General features: G+C 44.0%; 5 non-coding genes across 5 annotated transcripts; all 5 read left to right on the top strand.

The window, feature by feature from the left end:
* Positions 1-4,345: 4,345 nt before the first annotated feature.
* Positions 4,346-4,426, top strand: trnas-aga (transfer RNA serine (anticodon AGA)). The gene has a single exon. It is a non-coding gene; the product is annotated as a tRNA-Ser (tRNA).
* A 1,870-nt stretch (positions 4,427-6,296) lies between these two features.
* Positions 6,297-6,377, top strand: trnas-aga (transfer RNA serine (anticodon AGA)). The gene has a single exon. It is a non-coding gene; the product is annotated as a tRNA-Ser (tRNA).
* A 1,897-nt stretch (positions 6,378-8,274) lies between these two features.
* Positions 8,275-8,355, top strand: trnas-aga (transfer RNA serine (anticodon AGA)). Its single transcript has one exon. It is a non-coding gene; the product is annotated as a tRNA-Ser (tRNA).
* Positions 8,356-11,041: 2,686 nt separating this feature from the next.
* Positions 11,042-11,122, top strand: trnas-aga (transfer RNA serine (anticodon AGA)). Its single transcript has one exon. It is a non-coding gene; the product is annotated as a tRNA-Ser (tRNA).
* Positions 11,123-12,993: 1,871 nt separating this feature from the next.
* Positions 12,994-13,074, top strand: trnas-aga (transfer RNA serine (anticodon AGA)). The gene has a single exon. It is a non-coding gene; the product is annotated as a tRNA-Ser (tRNA).
* Positions 13,075-21,185: the final 8,111 nt, after the last annotated feature.

Below are 21,185 nucleotides of genomic sequence, written 5' to 3'. Positions count from 1 at the left end.
ATATGTCTTTGTGAATATGCAACTGTCACTGGAAATCATCACCATGAATTTGGTATGTCCTGGAACTGATAAAAACGACTTGGGGAAAATAATACGGTTGTGAACTTTTGTATCGGCTTTGGTTCAGTGGCCGCATTCTCGACTGAATCGGGAGTTTGTCTGTTCAAGTCGCACTCCTGAGACTTGAGCATATCATCTTGGCTAACACTCAAGTGCAGCACTTGGGGAATTTTGTAATGTTGAAGCTGTTGACTTTCGGATGAAATGTTAAATTGAAGCTCCGTCTGCACCCTCGGGTGGATATGAAAGTTCCCAGTGCATTACTCGAAAAAGAATAGGAGAGTTGCCCCCGTGTCAATATTACTAAAAATGTTCGTAAATGCTCACTGAAAGCCGATGTGCATGTGTTTGTATGTGGGGTTGGGGTTGAAACCCAGATTCTCACAGAGACAGAATCCAGGTTCTCACAGGACCAGAATAGCCGAGTGGTTAAGGCGTTGGCCTTAAATTCAATGGGTTTGGCCCGCGTGGGTTCGTCCCCCACTCCTGGTATCTTTCTAATTTAACACGGATATCCTCCCATTCTGATCAGTGAGACCGGATTGTCATCGGTTGAGTCAGCAATTTTCTGTAACAATGTGACACTCTGAACCGATAATGAAATGAAATTGTGAAATGTATCTGTGTAGCTCGGTTTCTGCCTCTCTCTCTCTCTCTTCAGAGAGTTTTGTATGTTTGAGTCTTTGTCTCTCTCAGTCTGACTCACTCTGTCTGTCCCTGTTTCTCAATCTGTCTCTTTCTCACGGTGCCACGTCTGTTCCAATGGGATTCTCTCAGACTCTTTGTCTGACTGGCTCTCTCTTTCCCATCATTTCGGTCTGTCCATGTCTTTGCCTGTCTCTGTTAGTCCCTGCCTGTAAGCTGTGAACTATTTCCATCATTTTCTGTTTTAGTCTCTGTCGCTCTCTCTCTATCTGTCTCTCTCCGCATCACTGTCTTTATCATTGTCTTTCTCTCACTTCTTCCCTCTCTCCCTTAATAGATCACACACAAATCTCTGTAAATGTATAGAAACATAGAAACATAGAAAATAGGTGCAGGAGCAGGCCATTCAGCCCTTCTAGCCTGCACGCCATTCAATGAGTTCATGGCTGAACATGAAACTTCAGTACCCCCTTCCTGCTTTCTCGCCATAACCCTTGATCACCCGAGTAGTAAGGACTTCATCTAACTCCCTTTTGAATATATTTAGTGAATTGGCCTCAACTACTTTCTGTGGTAGAGAATTCCACAGGTTCACCACTGTCTGGGTGAAGAAGTTTCTCCTCATCTCGGTCCTAAATGGCTTACCCCTTATCCTCAGACTGTGACCCCTGGTTCTGGACTTCCCCAACATTGGAAACATTCTTTCTGCATCTAACCTGTCTAAACCCGTCAGAATTTTAAACGTTTCTATGAGGTCCCCTCTCATTCTTCTGAACTCCAGTGAATACAAGCCCAGTTGATCCAATCTTTCTTGATAGGTCAGTCCCGCCATCGCGGGAATCAGTCTGGTGAACCTTCGCTGCACTCCCTCAATAGCAAGAATGTCCTTCCTCAAGTTAGGAGACCAAAACTGTACAGAATACTCCAGGTGTGGCCTCACCAAGGCACTGTACAACTGTAGCAACACCTCCCTGCCCCTGTATTCAAATCCCCTCGCTATGAAGGCCAACATGCCATTTGCTTTCTTAACCGCCTGCTGTACCTGCATGCTAACCTACAATGACTGATGTACCATGACACCCAGGTCTCGTTGCACCTTCCCTTTTCCTAATCTGTCACCATTCAGATAATAGTCTGTCTCTCTGTTTTTACCACCAAATTGGATAACCTCACATTTATCCACATTATACTTCATATATTTGAGTCTTTTTCTCACTCAGTCTGCCTCTCCTTCTCAGTCTCACACTTTCTGTCTCTCGTTGTCTCTATCTCGCTGTCTGTCTCTCCCTGTTTGTCGGTTTGTCTCTGTCTCTCAATGGGTCTGTCGACTTCTCCTGGTGTCCAGATCTGTTCACAGTGACTCGATTCCTGCTCTGACAGAACTGGTACCCGTCAGTTCCTCGTTAGTATAGTGGTGAGTATCCCCGCCTGTTACGCTGGAGAACGGGGTTCAATTCCCCGACGGGGAGGCAGTTGTTTCAAGATGACGAATTTTACTTCTGTTTCTTGGAAGAGATGCATATTAAAAAGTTTTAGAGCAATATGGAACTATAAAAATACAGGTGGATGAGATTGCCTCGTCCAGATTTTTAGCAAACGGAGAATTTTTCAAGAATCTTTGGCCGTCTGCTACACAGAGAGGGATGACTGAGTTTTTTCTGAGTAAAGTTTAAAAAGGCAGCGACACAGTAGTCGTGGCCGAGTGGTTAAGGCGATGGACTAGAAATCCATTGGGTTATCCCGCGCAAGTTCGAATGCTGCCGACTACGATTCTCAGCATTTTTCATTCCATTTCACAATTTAACCGGTTCTCTGCCAAACTGATCCTGAGATCGATGGAATAACGTCCCACACCTTTCAACTTTGACATTTTTTTCTCATTTTTATTAATCTGCAATATTCACGATACATCCGTTTCAAAAATCGCAAACATCAGTCAAAGTTGCGACAGTGATTCAGCCTGTCTATCCCTCGAGATGTCTGAGGCATCTGTGCATGCCTGTTGGTGCGTGCAAATTTTTGGTTATGTGTGTGTGGGTCTCTGTGTCTGTCTATCTATTTATATGTCTTTGTGAATATGCAACTGTCACTGGAAATCATCACCATGAATTTGGTATGTCCTGGAACTTATAAAAATGACTTGGGGAAAATAATACGGTTGTGAACTTTTGTATCGGCTTTGGTTCAGTGGCCGCATTATCGACTGAATCGGGAGTTTGTCTGTTCAAGTCGCACTCCTGAGACTTGAGCATATCATCTTGGCTAACATTCAAGTGCAGCACTTGTGGAATTTTGCAATGTTGAAGCTGTTGACATTCGGATGAAATGTTAAGTTGAAGCTCCGTCTGCTCCCTCGGGTGGATATGAAAGTTCCCAGTGCATTATTCGAAAAAGAATAGGAGAGTTGCCCCCGTGTCAATATTACTAAAAATGTTCGTAAATGCTCACTGAAAGCCGATGTGCATCTGTTTGTATGTGGGGTTGGGGTTGAAGCCCAGATTCTCACAGAGACAGAATCCAGGTTCTCACAGGACCAGAATAGCCGAGTGGTTGAGGCGTTGGCCTTAAAACTCAATGGGTTTGTCCCGCGTGGGTTTGTCCCCCACTCCTGGTATCTCTTTAATTTAACACGGATATTCTCCCATTCTGATCAGTGAGACCGGATTTTCATCGGTTGAATCAGCAATTTTCTGTAATAATGTGACACTCTGAACCGATAATGAAATGAAATTGTGAAATGTATCTGTGTCGCTCGGTTTCTGCCTCTCTCTGTCTCTTCAGAGAGTTTTGTATGTTTGAGTCTTTGTCTCTCTCAGTCTGACTCACTCTGTCTGTCCCTGTTTCTCTGTTTGTCTCTGTCTCTCAATCTGTCTCTTTCTCACGGTGCCACGTCTGTTCCAATGGGATTCTCTCTGACTGTTTGTCTGACTGGCTCTCTCTTTCCCATCATTTCGGTCTGTCCATGTCTTTGCCTGTCTCTGTTAGTCCCTGCCTGTAAGCTGAGCAGTATTTCCATCATTTTCTGTTTTAGTCTCTATCGCTCTCTCTCTATCTGTCTCTCTCCTTGTCACTGTCTTTATCATTGTCTTTCTCTCACTCTTTCCCTCTCTCTCTTAATAGATCACACACACATCTCTGTATATGTATATATTTGAGTCTTTTTCTCACTCAGTCTGCCTCTCCTTCTCAGTCTCACACTTTCTGTCTCTCGTTGTCTCATACTCGCTGTCTGTCTCTCCCTGTTTGTCGGTTTGTCTCTGTCTCTCAATGTGTCTGTCGACTTCTCCTGTTGTCCAGTGCTGTTCACAGTGACTCGATTCCTGCTCTGACAGAGCTGGCACCCGTCAGTTCCTCGTTAGTATAGTGGTGAGTATACATGCCTGTCACGCGGGAGACCGGGGTTCAATTCCCCGACGGAGAGGCAGATGTTTCAAGATGACGAATTTTACTTATGTTTCTAGGAAGAGATGCATATTAAAAAGTTTTAGAGCAATATGGAACTATAAAAATACAGGTGGATGAGATTGCCTCGTCCAGATTTTTAGCAAACGGAGAATTTTTCAGGAGTCTTTGGCCGTCTGCTACACAGAGAGGGATGACTGAGTTTTTTCTGAGTAAAGTTTAAAAAGGCAGCGACACAGTAGTCGTGGCCGAGTGGTTAAGGCGATGGACTAGAAATCCATTGGGTTATCCCGCGCAGGTTCGAATCCTGCCGACTACGATTCTCAGCATTTTTCATTCCATTTCACAATTTAACCGGTTCTCTGCCAAACTGATCCTGAGATCGATGGAATAACGTCCCACACCTTTCAACTTTGAAATTTTTTTCTCATTTTTATTAATCTGCAATATTCACGATACATCCGTTTCAAAAATCGCAAACATCAGTCAAAGTTGCGACAGTGATTCAGCCTATCTTTCCCTCGAGATGTCTGAGGCATCTGTGCATGCCCGTTGGTGCGTGCAAATTTTTGGTTATGTGTGTGTGGGTCTCTGTGTCTGTCTATCTATTTATATGTCTCTGTGTATGTGCAACTGTCACTGGAAATCATCACCATGAATTTGGTATGTCCTGGAACTTATAAAAACGACTTGGGGAAAATAATACGGTTGTGAACTTTTGTATCGGCTTTGGTTCAGTGGCCGCATTCTCGACTGAATCGTGAGTTTGTCTGTTCAAGTCGCACTCCTGAGACTTGAGCATATCATCTTGGCTAACACTCAAGTGCAGCACTTGGGGAATTTTGTAATGTTGAAGCTGTTGACTTTCGGATGAAATGTTAAATTGAAGCTCCGTCTGCACCCTCGGGTGGATATGAAAGTTCCCAGTGCATTACTCGAAAAAGAATAGGAGAGTTGCCCCCGTGTCAATATTACTAAAAATGTTCGTAAATGCTCACTGAAAGCCGATGTGCATGTGTTTGTATGTGGGGTTGGGGTTGAAACCCAGATTCTCACAGAGACAGAATCCAGGTTCTCACAGGACCAGAATAGCCGAGTGGTTAAGGCGTTGGCCTTAAATTCAATGGGTTTGGCCCGCGTGGGGTCGTCCCCCACTCCTGGTATCTTTCTAATTTAACACGGATATCCTCCCATTCTGATCAGTGAGACCGGATTTTCATCGGTTGAATCAGCAATTTTCTGTAACAATGTGACACTCTGAACCGATAATGAAATGAAATTGTGAAATGTATCTGTGTCGCTCGGTTTCTGCCTCTCTCTGTCTCTTCAGAGAGTTTTGTATGTTTGAGTCTTTGTCTCTCTCAGTCTGACTCACTCTGTCTGTCCCTGTTTCTCTGTTTGTCTCTGTCTCTCAATCTGTCTCTTTCTCACGGTGCCACGTCTGTTCCAATGGGATTCTCTCTGACTGTTTGTCTGACTGGCTCTCTCTTTCCCATCATTTCGGTCTGTCCATGTCTTTGCCTGTCTCTGTTAGTCCCTGCCTGTAAGCTGAGAAATATTTCCATCATTTTCTGTTTTAGTCTCTATCGCTCTCTCTCTATCTGTCTCTCTCCGCGTCACTGTCTTTATCATTGTCTTTCTCTCACTCTTTCCCTCTCTCTCTTAATAGATCACACACACATCTCTGTATATGTATATATTTGGGTCTTTTTCTCACTCAGTCTGCCTCTCCTTCTCAGTCTCACACTTTCTGTCTTTCGTTGTCTCTATCTCGTTGTCTGTATCTCCCTGTTTGTCGGTTTGTCTCTGTCTCTCAATGTGTCTGTCGACTACTCCTGGTGTCCAGTTCTGTTCACAGTGACTCGATTCCTGCTCTGACAGAACTGGTTCCCGTCAGTTCCTCGTTAGTGTAGTGGTGAGTTTCCCCGCCTATCACGCGGGACACCGGGGTTCAATTCCCCAACGGGGAGGCAGTTGTTTCAAGATGTCGAATTTTACTTCTGTTTCTTGGAAGAGATGCATATTAAAAAGTTCCAGAGCAATATGGAACTGTAAAAATACAGGTGGATGAGATTGCCTCGTCCAGATTTTTAGCAAACGGAGAAATTTTCAGGAGTCTTTGGCCGTCTGCTACACAGAGAGGGATGACTGAGTTTTTTCTGAGTAAAGTTTAAAAAGGCAGCGACACAGTAGTCGTGGCCGAGTGGTTAAGGCGATGGACTAGAAATCCATTGGGTTATCCCGCGCAGGTTCGAATGCTGCCGACTACGATTCTCAGCATTTTTCATTCCATTTCACAATTTAACCGGTTCTCTGCCAAACTGATCCTGAGATCGATGGAATAACGTCCCACACCTTTCAACTTTGACATTTTTTTCTCATTTTTATTAATCTGCAATATTCACGATACATCCGTTTCAAAAATCGCAAACATCAGTCAAAGTTGCGACAGTGATTCAGCCTGTCTATCCCTCGAGATGTCTGAGGCATCTGTGCATGCCTGTTGGTGCGTGCAAATTTTTGGTTATGTGTGTGTGGGTCTCTGTGTCTGTCTATCTATTTATATGTCTTTGTGAATATGCAACTGTCACTGGAAATCATCACCATGAATTTGGTATGTCCTGGAACTTATAAAAATGACTTGGGGAAAATAATACGGTTGTGAACTTTTGTATCGGCTTTGGTTCAGTGGCCGCATTCTCGACTGAATCGGGAGTTTGTCTGTTCAAGTCGCACTCCTGAGACTTGAGCATATCATCTTGGCTAACATTCAAGTGCAGCACTTGTGGAATTTTGCAATGTTGAAGCTGTTGACATTCGGATGAAATGTTAAGTTGAAGCTCCGTCTGCTCCCTCGGGTGGATATGAAAGTTCCCAGTGCATTATTCGAAAAAGAATAGGAGAGTTGCCCCCGTGTCAATATTACTAAAAATGTTCGTAAATGCTCACTGAAAGCCGATGTGCATCTGTTTGTATGTGGGGTTGGGGTTGAAGCCCAGATTCTCACAGAGACAGAATCCAGGTTCTCACAGGACCAGAATAGCCGAGTGGTTGAGGCGTTGTCCTTAAAACTCAATGGGTTTGTCCCGCGTGGGTTTGTCCCCCACTCCTGGTATCTCTTTAATTTAACACGGATATTCTCCCATTCTGATCAGTGAGACCGGATTTTCATCGGTTGAATCAGCAATTTTCTGTAACAATGTGACACTCTGAACCGATAATGAAATGAAATTGTGAAATGTATCTGTGTCGCTCGGTTTCTGCCTCTCTCTGTCTCTTCAGAGAGTTTTGTATGTTTGAGTCTTTGTCTCTCTCAGTCTGACTCACTCTGTCTGTCCCTGTTTCTCTGTTTGTCTCTGTCTCTCAATCTGTCTCTTTCTCACGGTGCCACGTCTGTTCCAATGGGATTCTCTCTGACTGTTTGTCTGACTGGCTCTCTCTTTCCCATCATTTCGGTCTGTCCATGTCTTTGCCTGTCTCTGTTAGTCCCTGCCTGTAAGCTGAGCAGTATTTCCATCATTTTCTGTTTTAGTCTCTATCGCTCTCTCTCTATCTGTCTCTCTCCTTGTCACTGTCTTTATCATTGTCTTTCTCTCACTCTTTCCCTCTCTCTCTTAATAGATCACACACACATCTCTGTATATGTATATATTTGAGTCTTTTTCTCACTCAGTCTGCCTCTCCTTCTCAGTCTCACACTTTCTGTCTCTCGTTGTCTCATACTCGCTGTCTGTCTCTCCCTGTTTGTCGGTTTGTCTCTGTCTCTCAATGTGTCTGTCGACTTCTCCTGTTGTCCAGTGCTGTTCACAGTGACTCGATTCCTGCTCTGACAGAGCTGGCACCCGTCAGTTCCTCGTTAGTATAGTGGTGAGTATACATGCCTGTCACGCTGGAGACCGGGGTTCAATTCCCCGACGGAGAGGCAGTTGTTTCAAGATGACGAATTTTACTTCTGTTTCAAGATGACGAATTTTACTTCTGTTTCTTGGAAGAGATGCATATTAAAAAGTTTTAGAGCAATATGGAACTATAAAAATACAGGTGGATGAGATTGCCTCGTCCAGATTTTTAGCAAACGGAGAATTTTTCAGGAGTCTTTGGCCGTCTGCTGCACAGAGATGGATGACTGAATTTTTTCTGAGTAAAGTTTAAAAAGGCAGCAACACAGTAGTCGTGGCCGAGTGGTTAAGGCGATGGACTAGAAATCCATTGGGTTATCCCGCGCAGGTTCGAATCCTGCCGACTACGATTCTCAGCATTTTTCATTCCATTTCACAATTTAACCGGTTCTCTGCCAAACTGATCCTGAGATAGATGGAATAACGTCCCACACCTTTCAACTTTGACATTTTTTTTCTCATTTTTATTAATCTGCAATATTCACGATACATCCGTTTCAAAAATCGCAAACATCAGTCAAAGTTGCGACAGTGATTCAGCCTATCTATCCCTCGAGATGTCTGAGGCATCTGTGCATGCCTGTTGGTGCGTGCAAATTTTTGGTTATGTGTGTGTGGGTCTCTGTGTCTGTCTATCTATTTATATGTCTTTGTGAATATGCAACTGTCACTGGAAATCATCACCATGAATTTGGTATGTCCTGGAACTGATAAAAACGACTTGGGGAAAATAATACGGTTGTGAACTTTTGTATCGGCTTTGGTTCAGTGGCCGCATTCTCGACTGAATCGGGAGTTTGTCTGTTCAAGTCGCACTCCTGAGACTTGAGCATATCATCTTGGCTAACACTCAAGTGCAGCACTTGGGGAATTTTGTAATGTTGAAGCTGTTGACTTTCGGATGAAATGTTAAATTGAAGCTCCGTCTGCACCCTCGGGTGGATATGAAAGTTCCCAGTGCATTACTCGAAAAAGAATAGGAGAGTTGCCCCCGTGTCAATATTACTAAAAATGTTCGTAAATGCTCACTGAAAGCCGATGTGCATGTGTTTGTATGTGGGGTTGGGGTTGAAACCCAGATTCTCACAGAGACAGAATCCAGGTTCTCACAGGACCAGAATAGCCGAGTGGTTAAGGCGTTGGCCTTAAATTCAATGGGTTTGGCCCGCGTGGGTTCGTCCCCCACTCCTGGTATCTTTCTAATTTAACACGGATATCCTCCCATTCTGATCAGTGAGACCGGATTGTCATCGGTTGAGTCAGCAATTTTCTGTAACAATGTGACACTCTGAACCGATAATGAAATGAAATTGTGAAATGTATCTGTGTAGCTCGGTTTCTGCCTCTCTCTCTCTCTCTTCAGAGAGTTTTGTATGTTTGAGTCTTTGTCTCTCTCAGTCTGACTCACTCTGTCTGTCCCTGTTTCTCAATCTGTCTCTTTCTCACGGTGCCACGTCTGTTCCAATGGGATTCTCTCAGACTCTTTGTCTGACTGGCTCTCTCTTTCCCATCATTTCGGTCTGTCCATGTCTTTGCCTGTCTCTGTTAGTCCCTGCCTGTAAGCTGTGAACTATTTCCATCATTTTCTGTTTTAGTCTCTGTCGCTCTCTCTCTATCTGTCTCTCTCCGCATCACTGTCTTTATCATTGTCTTTCTCTCACTTCTTCCCTCTCTCCCTTAATAGATCACACACAAATCTCTGTAAATGTATAGAAACATAGAAACATAGAAAATAGGTGCAGGAGCAGGCCATTCAGCCCTTCTAGCCTGCACGCCATTCAATGAGTTCATGGCTGAACATGAAACTTCAGTACCCCCTTCCTGCTTTCTCGCCATAACCCTTGATCACCCGAGTAGTAAGGACTTCATCTAACTCCCTTTTGAATATATTTAGTGAATTGGCCTCAACTACTTTCTGTGGTAGAGAATTCCACAGGTTCACCACTGTCTGGGTGAAGAAGTTTCTCCTCATCTCGGTCCTAAATGGCTTACCCCTTATCCTCAGACTGTGACCCCTGGTTCTGGACTTCCCCAACATTGGAAACATTCTTTCTGCATCTAACCTGTCTAAACCCGTCAGAATTTTAAACGTTTCTATGAGGTCCCCTCTCATTCTTCTGAACTCCAGTGAATACAAGCCCAGTTGATCCAATCTTTCTTGATAGGTCAGTCCCGCCATCGCGGGAATCAGTCTGGTGAACCTTCGCTGCACTCCCTCAATAGCAAGAATGTCCTTCCTCAAGTTAGGAGACCAAAACTGTACAGAATACTCCAGGTGTGGCCTCACCAAGGCACTGTACAACTGTAGCAACACCTCCCTGCCCCTGTATTCAAATCCCCTCGCTATGAAGGCCAACATGCCATTTGCTTTCTTAACCGCCTGCTGTACCTGCATGCTAACCTACAATGACTGATGTACCATGACACCCAGGTCTCGTTGCACCTTCCCTTTTCCTAATCTGTCACCATTCAGATAATAGTCTGTCTCTCTGTTTTTACCACCAAATTGGATAACCTCACATTTATCCACATTATACTTCATATATTTGAGTCTTTTTCTCACTCAGTCTGCCTCTCCTTCTCAGTCTCACACTTTCTGTCTCTCGTTGTCTCTATCTCGCTGTCTGTCTCTCCCTGTTTGTCGGTTTGTCTCTGTCTCTCAATGGGTCTGTCGACTTCTCCTGGTGTCCAGATCTGTTCACAGTGACTCGATTCCTGCTCTGACAGAACTGGTACCCGTCAGTTCCTCGTTAGTATAGTGGTGAGTATCCTCGCCTGTTACGCTGGAGAACGGGGTTCAATTCCCCGACGGGGAGGCAGTTGTTTCAAGATGACGAATTTTACTTCTGTTTCTTGGAAGAGATGCATATTAAAAAGTTTTAGAGCAATATGGAACTATAAAAATACAGGTGGATGAGATTGCCTCGTCCAGATTTTTAGCAAACGGAGAATTTTTCAAGAATCTTTGGCCGTCTGCTACACAGAGAGGGATGACTGAGTTTTTTCTGAGTAAAGTTTAAAAAGGCAGCGACACAGTAGTCGTGGCCGAGTGGTTAAGGCGATGGACTAGAAATCCATTGGGTTATCCCGCGCAGGTTCGAATGCTGCCGACTACGATTCTCAGCATTTTTCATTCCATTTCACAATTTAACCGGTTCTCTGCCAAACTGATCCTGAGATCGATGGAATAACGTCCCACACCTTTCAACTTTGACATTTTTTTCTCATTTTTATTAATCTGCAATATTCACGATACATCCGTTTCAAAAATCGCAAACATCAGTCAAAGTTGCGACAGTGATTCAGCCTGTCTATCCCTCGAGATGTCTGAGGCATCTGTGCATGCCTGTTGGTGCGTGCAAATTTTTGGTTATGTGTGTGTGGGTCTCTGTGTCTGTCTATCTATTTATATGTCTTTGTGAATATGCAACTGTCACTGGAAATCATCACCATGAATTTGGTATGTCCTGGAACTTATAAAAATGACTTGGGGAAAATAATACGGTTGTGAACTTTTGTATCGGCTTTGGTTCAGTGGCCGCATTATCGACTGAATCGGGAGTTTGTCTGTTCAAGTCGCACTCCTGAGACTTGAGCATATCATCTTGGCTAACATTCAAGTGCAGCACTTGTGGAATTTTGCAATGTTGAAGCTGTTGACATTCGGATGAAATGTTAAGTTGAAGCTCCGTCTGCTCCCTCGGGTGGATATGAAAGTTCCCAGTGCATTATTCGAAAAAGAATAGGAGAGTTGCCCCCGTGTCAATATTACTAAAAATGTTCGTAAATGCTCACTGAAAGCCGATGTGCATCTGTTTGTATGTGGGGTTGGGGTTGAAGCCCAGATTCTCACAGAGACAGAATCCAGGTTCTCACAGGACCAGAATAGCCGAGTGGTTGAGGCGTTGGCCTTAAAACTCAATGGGTTTGTCCCGCGTGGGTTTGTCCCCCACTCCTGGTATCTCTTTAATTTAACACGGATATTCTCCCATTCTGATCAGTGAGACCGGATTTTCATCGGTTGAATCAGCAATTTTCTGTAATAATGTGACACTCTGAACCGATAATGAAATGAAATTGTGAAATGTATCTGTGTCGCTCGGTTTCTGCCTCTCTCTGTCTCTTCAGAGAGTTTTGTATGTTTGAGTCTTTGTCTCTCTCAGTCTGACTCACTCTGTCTGTCCCTGTTTCTCTGTTTGTCTCTGTCTCTCAATCTGTCTCTTTCTCACGGTGCCACGTCTGTTCCAATGGGATTCTCTCTGACTGTTTGTCTGACTGGCTCTCTCTTTCCCATCATTTCGGTCTGTCCATGTCTTTGCCTGTCTCTGTTAGTCCCTGCCTGTAAGCTGAGCAGTATTTCCATCATTTTCTGTTTTAGTCTCTATCGCTCTCTCTCTATCTGTCTCTCTCCTTGTCACTGTCTTTATCATTGTCTTTCTCTCACTCTTTCCCTCTCTCTCTTAATAGATCACACACACATCTCTGTATATGTATATATTTGAGTCTTTTTCTCACTCAGTCTGCCTCTCCTTCTCAGTCTCACACTTTCTGTCTCTCGTTGTCTCATACTCGCTGTCTGTCTCTCCCTGTTTGTCGGTTTGTCTCTGTCTCTCAATGTGTCTGTCGACTTCTCCTGTTGTCCAGTGCTGTTCACAGTGACTCGATTCCTGCTCTGACAGAGCTGGCACCCGTCAGTTCCTCGTTAGTATAGTGGTGAGTATACATGCCTGTCACGCGGGACACCGGGGTTCAATTCCCCGACGGAGAGGCAGATGTTTCAAGATGACGAATTTTACTTATGTTTCTAGGAAGAGATGCATATTAAAAAGTTTTAGAGCAATATGGAACTATAAAAATACAGGTGGATGAGATTGCCTCGTCCAGATTTTTAGCAAACGGAGAATTTTTCAGGAGTCTTTGGCTGTCTGCTACACAGAGAGGGATGACTGAGTTTTTTCTGAGTAAAGTTTAAAAAGGCAGCGACACAGTAGTCGTGGCCGAGTGGTTAAGGCGATGGACTAGAAATCCATTGGGTTATCCCGCGCAGGTTCGAATCCTGCCGACTACGATTCTCAGCATTTTTCATTCCATTTCACAATTTAACCGGTTCTCTGCCAAACTGATCCTGAGATCGATGGAATAACGTCCCACACCTTTCAACTTTGACATTTTTTTCTCATTTTTATTAATCTGCAATATTCACGATACATCCGTTTCAAAAATCGCAAACATCAGTCAAAGTTGCGACAGTGATTCAGCCTATCTTTCCCTCGAGATGTCTGAGGCATCTGTGCATGCCCGTTGGTGCGTGCAAATTTTTGGTTATGTGTGTGTGGGTCTCTGTGTCTGTCTATCTATTTATATGTCTCTGTGTATGTGCAACTGTCACTGGAAATCATCACCATGAATTTGGTATGTCCTGGAACTTATAAAAACGACTTGGGGAAAATAATACGGTTGTGAACTTTTGTATCGGCTTTGGTTCAGTGGCCGCATTCTCGACTGAATCGTGAGTTTGTCTGTTCAAGTCGCACTCCTGAGACTTGAGCATATCATCTTGGCTAACACTCAAGTGCAGCACTTGGGGAATTTTGTAATGTTGAAGCTGTTGACTTTCGGATGAAATGTTAAATTGAAGCTCCGTCTGCACCCTCGGGTGGATATGAAAGTTCCCAGTGCATTACTCGAAAAAGAATAGGAGAGTTGCCCCCGTGTCAATATTACTAAAAATGTTCGTAAATGCTCACTGAAAGCCGATGTGCATGTGTTTGTATGTGGGGTTGGGGTTGAAACCCAGATTCTCACAGAGACAGAATCCAGGTTCTCACAGGACCAGAATAGCCGAGTGGTTAAGGCGTTGGCCTTAAATTCAATGGGTTTGGCCCGCGTGGGGTCGTCCCCCACTCCTGGTATCTTTCTAATTTAACACGGATATCCTCCCATTCTGATCAGTGAGACCGGATTTTCATCGGTTGAATCAGCAATTTTCTGTAACAATGTGACACTCTGAACCGATAATGAAATGAAATTGTGAAATGTATCTGTGTCGCTCGGTTTCTGCCTCTCTCTGTCTCTTCAGAGAGTTTTGTATGTTTGAGTCTTTGTCTCTCTCAGTCTGACTCACTCTGTCTGTCCCTGTTTCTCTGTTTGTCTCTGTCTCTCAATCTGTCTCTTTCTCACGGTGCCACGTCTGTTCCAATGGGATTCTCTCTGACTGTTTGTCTGACTGGCTCTCTCTTTCCCATCATTTCGGTCTGTCCATGTCTTTGCCTGTCTCTGTTAGTCCCTGCCTGTAAGCTGAGAAATATTTCCATCATTTTCTGTTTTAGTCTCTATCGCTCTCTCTCTATCTGTCTCTCTCCGCGTCACTGTCTTTATCATTGTCTTTCTCTCACTCTTTCCCTCTCTCTCTTAATAGATCACACACACATCTCTGTATATGTATATATTTGGGTCTTTTTCTCACTCAGTCTGCCTCTCCTTCTCAGTCTCACACTTTCTGTCTTTCGTTGTCTCTATCTCGTTGTCTGTATCTCCCTGTTTGTCGGTTTGTCTCTGTCTCTCAATGTGTCTGTCGACTACTCCTGGTGTCCAGTTCTGTTCACAGTGACTCGATTCCTGCTCTGACAGAACTGGTTCCCGTCAGTTCCTCGTTAGTGTAGTGGTGAGTTTCCCCGCCTATCACGCGGGACACCGGGGTTCAATTCCCCAACGGGGAGGCAGTTGTTTCAAGATGTCGAATTTTACTTCTGTTTCTTGGAAGAGATGCATATTAAAAAGTTCCAGAGCAATATGGAACTGTAAAAATACAGGTGGATGAGATTGCCTCGTCCAGATTTTTAGCAAACGGAGAAATTTTCAGGAGTTGTTGGCCGTCTGCTGCACAGAGATGGATGACTGAGTTTTTTCTGAGTAAAGTTTAAAAAGCTAGCGACACAGTAGTCGTGACCGAGTGGTTAAGGCGATGGACTAGAAATCCATTGGGTTATCCCGCGTAGGTTCGAATCCTGCCGACGACGATTCTCAGCATTTTTCATTCCATTTCACAATTTAACCGGTTCTCTGCCAAACTGATCCTGAGATAGATGGAATAACGTCCCACACCTTTCAACTTTGACATTTTTATTAATCTGCAATATTCACGATACATCCGTTTCAAAAATCGCAAACATCAGTCAAAGTTGCGACACTGATTCAGCCTATCTCTCCCTCGAGATGTCTGAGGCATCTGTGCATGCCTGTTGGTGCGTGCAAATTTTTGGTTATGTGTGTGTGGGTCTCTGTGTCTGTCTATCTATTTATATGTCTTTGTGAATATGCAACTGTCACTGGAAATCATCACCATGAATTTGGTATGTCCTGGAACTTATAAAAATGACTTGGGGAAAATAATACGGTTGTGAACTTTTGTATCGGCTTTGGTTCAGTGGCCGCATTATCGACTGAATCGGGAGTTTGTCTGTTCAAGTCGCACTCCTGAGACTTGAGCATATCATCTTGGCTAACACTCAAGTGCAGCACTTGGGGAATTTTGCAATGTTGAAGCTGTTGACATTCGGATGAAATGTTAAGTTGAAGCTCCGTCTGCACCCTCGGGTGGATATGAAAGTTCCCAGTGCATTATTCGAAAAAGAATAGGAGAGTTGCCCCCGTGTCAATATTACTAAAAATGTTCGTAAATGCTCACTGAAAGCCGATGTGCATCTGTTTGTATGTGGGGTTGGGGTTGAAGCCCAGATTCTCACAGAGACAGAATCCAGGTTCTCACAGGACCAGAATAGCCGAGTGGTTGAGGCGTTGGCCTTAAAACTCAATGGGTTTGTCCCGCGTGGGTTTGTCCCCCACTCCTGATATCTCTTTAATTTAACACGGATATTCTCCCATTCTGATCAGTGAGACCGGATTTTCATCGGTTGAATCAGCAATTTTCTGTAACAATGTGACACTCTGAACCGATAATGAAATGAAATTGTGAAATGTATCTGTGTCGCTCGGTTTCTGCCTCTCTCTGTCTCTTCAGAGAGTTTTGTATGTTTGAGTCTTTGTCTCTCTCAGTCTGACTCACTCTGTCTGTCCCTGTTTCTCTGTTTGTCTCTGTCTCTCAATCTGTCTCTTTCTCACGGTGCCACGTCTGTTCCAATGGGATTCTCTCTGACTGTTTGTCTGACTGGCTCTCTCTTTCCCATCATTTCGGTCTGTCCATGTCTTTGCCTGTCTCTGTTAGTCCCTGCCTGTAAGCTGAGAAATATTTCCATCATTTTCTGTTTTAGTCTCTATCGCTCTCTCTCTATCTGTCTCTCTCCGCGTCACTGTCTTTATCATTGTCTTTCTCTCACTCTTTCCGTCTCTCTCTTAATAGATCACACACACATCTCTGTATATGTATATATTTGGGTCTTTTTCTCACTCAGTCTGCCTCTCCTTCTCAGTCTCACACTTTCTGTCTTTCGTTGTCTCTATCTCGTTGTCTGTATCTCCCTGTTTGTCGGTTTGTCTCTGTCTCTCAATGTGTCTGTCGACTACTCCTGGTGTCCAGTTCTGTTCACAGTGACTCGATTCCTGCTCTGACAGAACTGGTTCCCGTCAGTTCCTCGTTAGTGTAGTGGTGAGTTTCCCCGCCTATCACGCGGGACACCGGGGTTCAATTCCCCAACGGGGAGGCAGTTGTTTCAAGATGTCGAATTTTACTTCTGTTTCTTGGAAGAGATGCATATTAAAAAGTTCCAGAGCAATATGGAACTGTAAAAATACAGGTGGATGAGATTGCCTCGTCCAGATTTTTAGCAAACGGAGAAATTTTCAGGAGTTGTTGGCCGTCTGCTGCACAGAGATGGATGACTGAGTTTTTTCTGAGTAAAGTTTAAAAAGCTAGCGACACAGTAGTCGTGACCGAGTGGTTAAGGCGATGGACTAGAAATCCATTGGGTTATCCCGCGTAGGTTCGAATCCTGCCGACGACGATTCTCAGCATTTTTCATTCCATTTCACAATTTAACCGGTTCTCTGCCAAACTGATCCTGAGATAGATGGAATAACGTCCCACACCTTTCAACTTTGACATTTTTATTAATCTGCAATATTCACGATACATCCGTTTCAAAAATCGCAAACATCAGTCAAAGTTGCGACACTGATTCAGCCTATCTCTCCCTCGAGATGTCTGAGGCATCTGTGCATGCCTGTTGGTGCGTGCAAATTTTTGGTTATGTGTGTGTGGGTCTCTGTGTCTGTCTATCTATTTATATGTCTTTGTGAATATGCAACTGTCACTGGAAATCATCACCATGAATTTGGTATGTCCTGGAACTTATAAAAATGACTTGGGGAAAATAATACGGTTGTGAACTTTTGTATCGGCTTTGGTTCAGTGGCCGCATTATCGACTGAATCGGGAGTTTGTCTGTTCAAGTCGCACTCCTGAGACTTGAGCATATCATCTTGGCTAACACTCAAGTGCAGCACTTGGGGAATTTTGCAATGTTGAAGCTGTTGACATTCGGATGAAATGTTAAGTTGAAGCTCCGTCTGCACCCTCGGGTGGATATGAAAGTTCCCAGTGCATTATTCGAAAAAGAATAGGAGAGTTGCCCCCGTGTCAATATTACTAAAAATGTTCGTAAATGCTCACTGAAAGCCGATGTGCATCTGTTTGTATGTGGGGTTGGGGTTGAAGCCCAGATTCTCACAGAGACAGAATCCAGGTTCTCACAGGACCAGAATAGCCGAGTGGTTGAGGCGTTGGCCTTAAAACTCAATGGGTTTGTCCCGCGTGGGTTTGTCCCCCACTCCTGATATCTCTTTAATTTAACACGGATATTCTCCCATTCTGATCAGTGAGACCGGATTTTAATCGGTTGAATCAGCAATTTTCTGTAACAATGTGACACTCTGAACCGATAATGAAATGAAATTGTGAAATGTATCTGTGTCGCTCGGTTTCTGCCTCTCTCTCTCTCTTCAGAGAGTTTTGTATGTTTGAGTCTTTGTCTCTCTCAGTCTGACTCACTCTGTCTGTCCCTGTTTCTCTGTTTGTCTCTGTCTCTCAATCTGTCTCTTTCTCACGGTGCCACGTCTGTTCCAATGGGATTCTCTCTGACTGTTTGTCTGACTGGCTCTCTCTTTCCCATCATTTCGGTCTGTCCATGTCTTTGCCTGTCTCTGTTAGTCCCTGCCTGTAAGCTGAGCAGTATTTCCATCATTTTCTGTTTTAGTCTCTATCGCTCTCTCTCTATCTGTCTCTCTCCTTGTCACTGTCTTTATCATTGTCTTTCTCTCACTCTTTCCCTCTCTCTCTTAATAGATCACACACACATCTCTGTATATGTATATATTTGAGTCTTTTTCTCACTCAGTCTGCCTCTCCTTCTCAGTCTCACACTTTCTGTCTCTCGCTGTCTGTCTCTCCCTGTTTGTCTCTCCCTGTTTGTCGGTTTGTCTCTGTCTCTCAATGTGTCTGTCGACTTCTCCTGTTGTCCAGTGCTGTTCACAGTGACTCGATTCCTGCTCTGACAGAGCTGGCATCCGTCAGTTCCTCGTTAGTATAGTGGTGAGTAAACATGCCTGTCACGCGGGTGACCGGGGTTCAATTCCCCGACGGGGAGGCAGTTGTTTCAAGATGACGAATTTTACTTCTGTTTTTTGGAAGAGATGCATATTAAAAAGTTTTAGAGCAATATGGAACTATAAAAATACAGGTAGATGAGATTGCCTCGTCCAGATTTTTAGCAAACGGAGAATTTTTCAGGAGTCTTTGGCCGTCTGCTACACAGAGAGGGATGACTGAAATTTTTCTGAGTAAAGTTTAAAAAGGCAGCGACACAGTAGTCGTGGCCGAGTGGTTAAGGCGATGGACTAGAAATCCATTGAGTTATCCCGCGCAGGTTCGAATGCTGCCGACTACGATTCTCAGCATTTTTCATTCCATTTCATAATTTAACCGGTTCTCTGCCAAACTGATCCTGAGATCGATGGAATAACGTCCCACACCTTTCAACTTTGACATTTTTTTCTCATTTTTATTAATCTGCAATATTCACGATACATCCGTTTCAAAAATCGCAAACATCAGTCAAAGTTGCGACAGTGATTCAGCCTGTCTATCCCTCGAGATGTCTGAGGCATCTGTGCATGCCTGTTGGTGCGTGCAAATTTTTGGTTATGTGTGTGTGGGTCTCTGTGTCTGTCTATCTATTTATATGTCTTTGTGAATATGCAACTGTCACTGGAAATCATCACCATGAATTTGGTATGTCCTGGAACTTATAAAAATGACTTGGGGAAAATAATACGGTTGTGAACTTTTGTATCGGCTTTGGTTCAGTGGCCGCATTCTCGACTGAATCGGGAGTTTGTCTGTTCAAGTCGCACTCCTGAGACTTGAGCATAACATCTTGGCTAACATTCAAGTGCAGCACTTGTGGAATTTTGCAATGTTGAAGCTGTTGACATTCGGATGAAATGTTAAGTTGAAGCTCCGTCTGCACCCTCGGGTGGATATGAAAGTTCCCAGTGCATTATTCGAAAAAGCATAGGAGAGTTGCCCCCGTGTCAATATTACTAAAAATGTTCGTAAATGCTCACTGAAAGCCGATGTGCATCTGTTTGTATGTGGGGTTGGGGTTGAAGCCCAGATTCTCACAGAGACAGAATCCAGGTTCTCACAGGACCAGAATAGCCGAGTGGTTGAGGCGTTGGCCTTAAAATTCAATGGGTTTGTCCCGCGTGGGTTTGTCCCCCACTCCTGGTATCTCTTTAATTTAACACGGATATTCTCCCATTCTGATCAGTGAGACCGGATTTTCATCGGTTGAATCAGCAATTTTCTGTAACAACGTGACACTCTGAACCGATAATGAAATGAAATTGTGAAATGTACCTGTGTCGCTCGGTTTCTGCCTCTCTCTGTCTCTTCAGAGAGTTTTGTATGTTTGAGTCTTTGTCTCTCTCAGTCTGACTCACTCTGTCTGTCCCTGTTTCTCTGTTTGTCTCTGTCTCTCAATCTGTCTCTTTCTCACGGTGCCACGTCTGTTCCAATGGGATTCTCTCTGACTGTTTGTCTGACTGGCTCTCTCTTTCCCATCATTTCGGTCTGTCCATGTCTTTGCCTGTCTCTGTTAGTCCCTGCCTGTAAGCTGAGAAATATTTCCATCATTTTCTGTTTTAGTCTCTATCGCTCTCTCTCTATCTGTCTCTCTCCGCGTCACTGTCTTTATCATTGTCTTTCTCTCACTCTTTCCCTCTCTCTCTTAATAGATCACACACACATCTCTGTATATGTATATATTTGGGTCTTTTTCTCACTCAGTCTGCCTCTCCTTCTCAGTCTCACACTTTCTGTCTTTCGTTGTCTCTATCTCGTTGTCTGTATCTCCCTGTTTGTCGGTTTGTCTCTGTCTCTCAATGTGTCTGTCGACTACTCCTGGTGTCCAGTTCTGTTCACAGTGACTCGATTCCTGCTCTGACAGAACTGGTTCCCGTCAGTTCCTCGTTAGTGTAGTGGTGAGTTTCCCCGCCTATCACGCGGGACACCGGGGTTCAATTCCCCAACGGGGAGGCAGTTGTTTCAAGATGTCGAATTTTACTTCTGTTTCTTGGAAGAGATGCATATTAAAAAGTTCCAGAGCAATATGGAACTGTAAAAATACAGGTGGATGAGATTGCCTCGTCCAGATTTTTAGCAAACGGAGAAATTTTCAGGAGTTGTTGGCCGTCTGCTGCACAGAGATGGATGACTGAGTTTTTTCTGAGTAAAGTTTAAAAAGCTAGCGACACAGTAGTCGTGACCGAGTGGTTAAGGCGATGGACTAGAAATCCATTGGGTTATCCCGCTTAGGTTCGAATCCTGCCGACGACGATTCTCAGCATTTTTCATTCCATTTCACAATTTAACCGGTTCTCTGCCAAACTGATCCTGAGATAGATGGAATAACGTCCCACACCTTTCAACTTTGACATTTTTATTAATCTGCAATATTCACGATACATCCGTTTCAAAAATCGCAAACATCAGTCAAAGTTGCGACACTGATTCAGCCTATCTCTCCCTCGAGATGTCTGAGGCATCTGTGCATGCCTGTTGGTGCGTGCAAATTTTTGGTTATGTGTGTGTGGGTCTCTGTGTCTGTCTATCTATTTATATGTCTTTGTGAATATGCAACTGTCACTGGAAATCATCACCAT

This window comes from Pristiophorus japonicus, chromosome 23, assembly GCF_044704955.1.
Source record: "Pristiophorus japonicus isolate sPriJap1 chromosome 23, sPriJap1.hap1, whole genome shotgun sequence".
NCBI classification, from domain to species: Eukaryota; Metazoa; Chordata; class Chondrichthyes; family Pristiophoridae; genus Pristiophorus; species Pristiophorus japonicus.
This window is presented reverse-complemented; position numbering and strand designations above follow the sequence as displayed.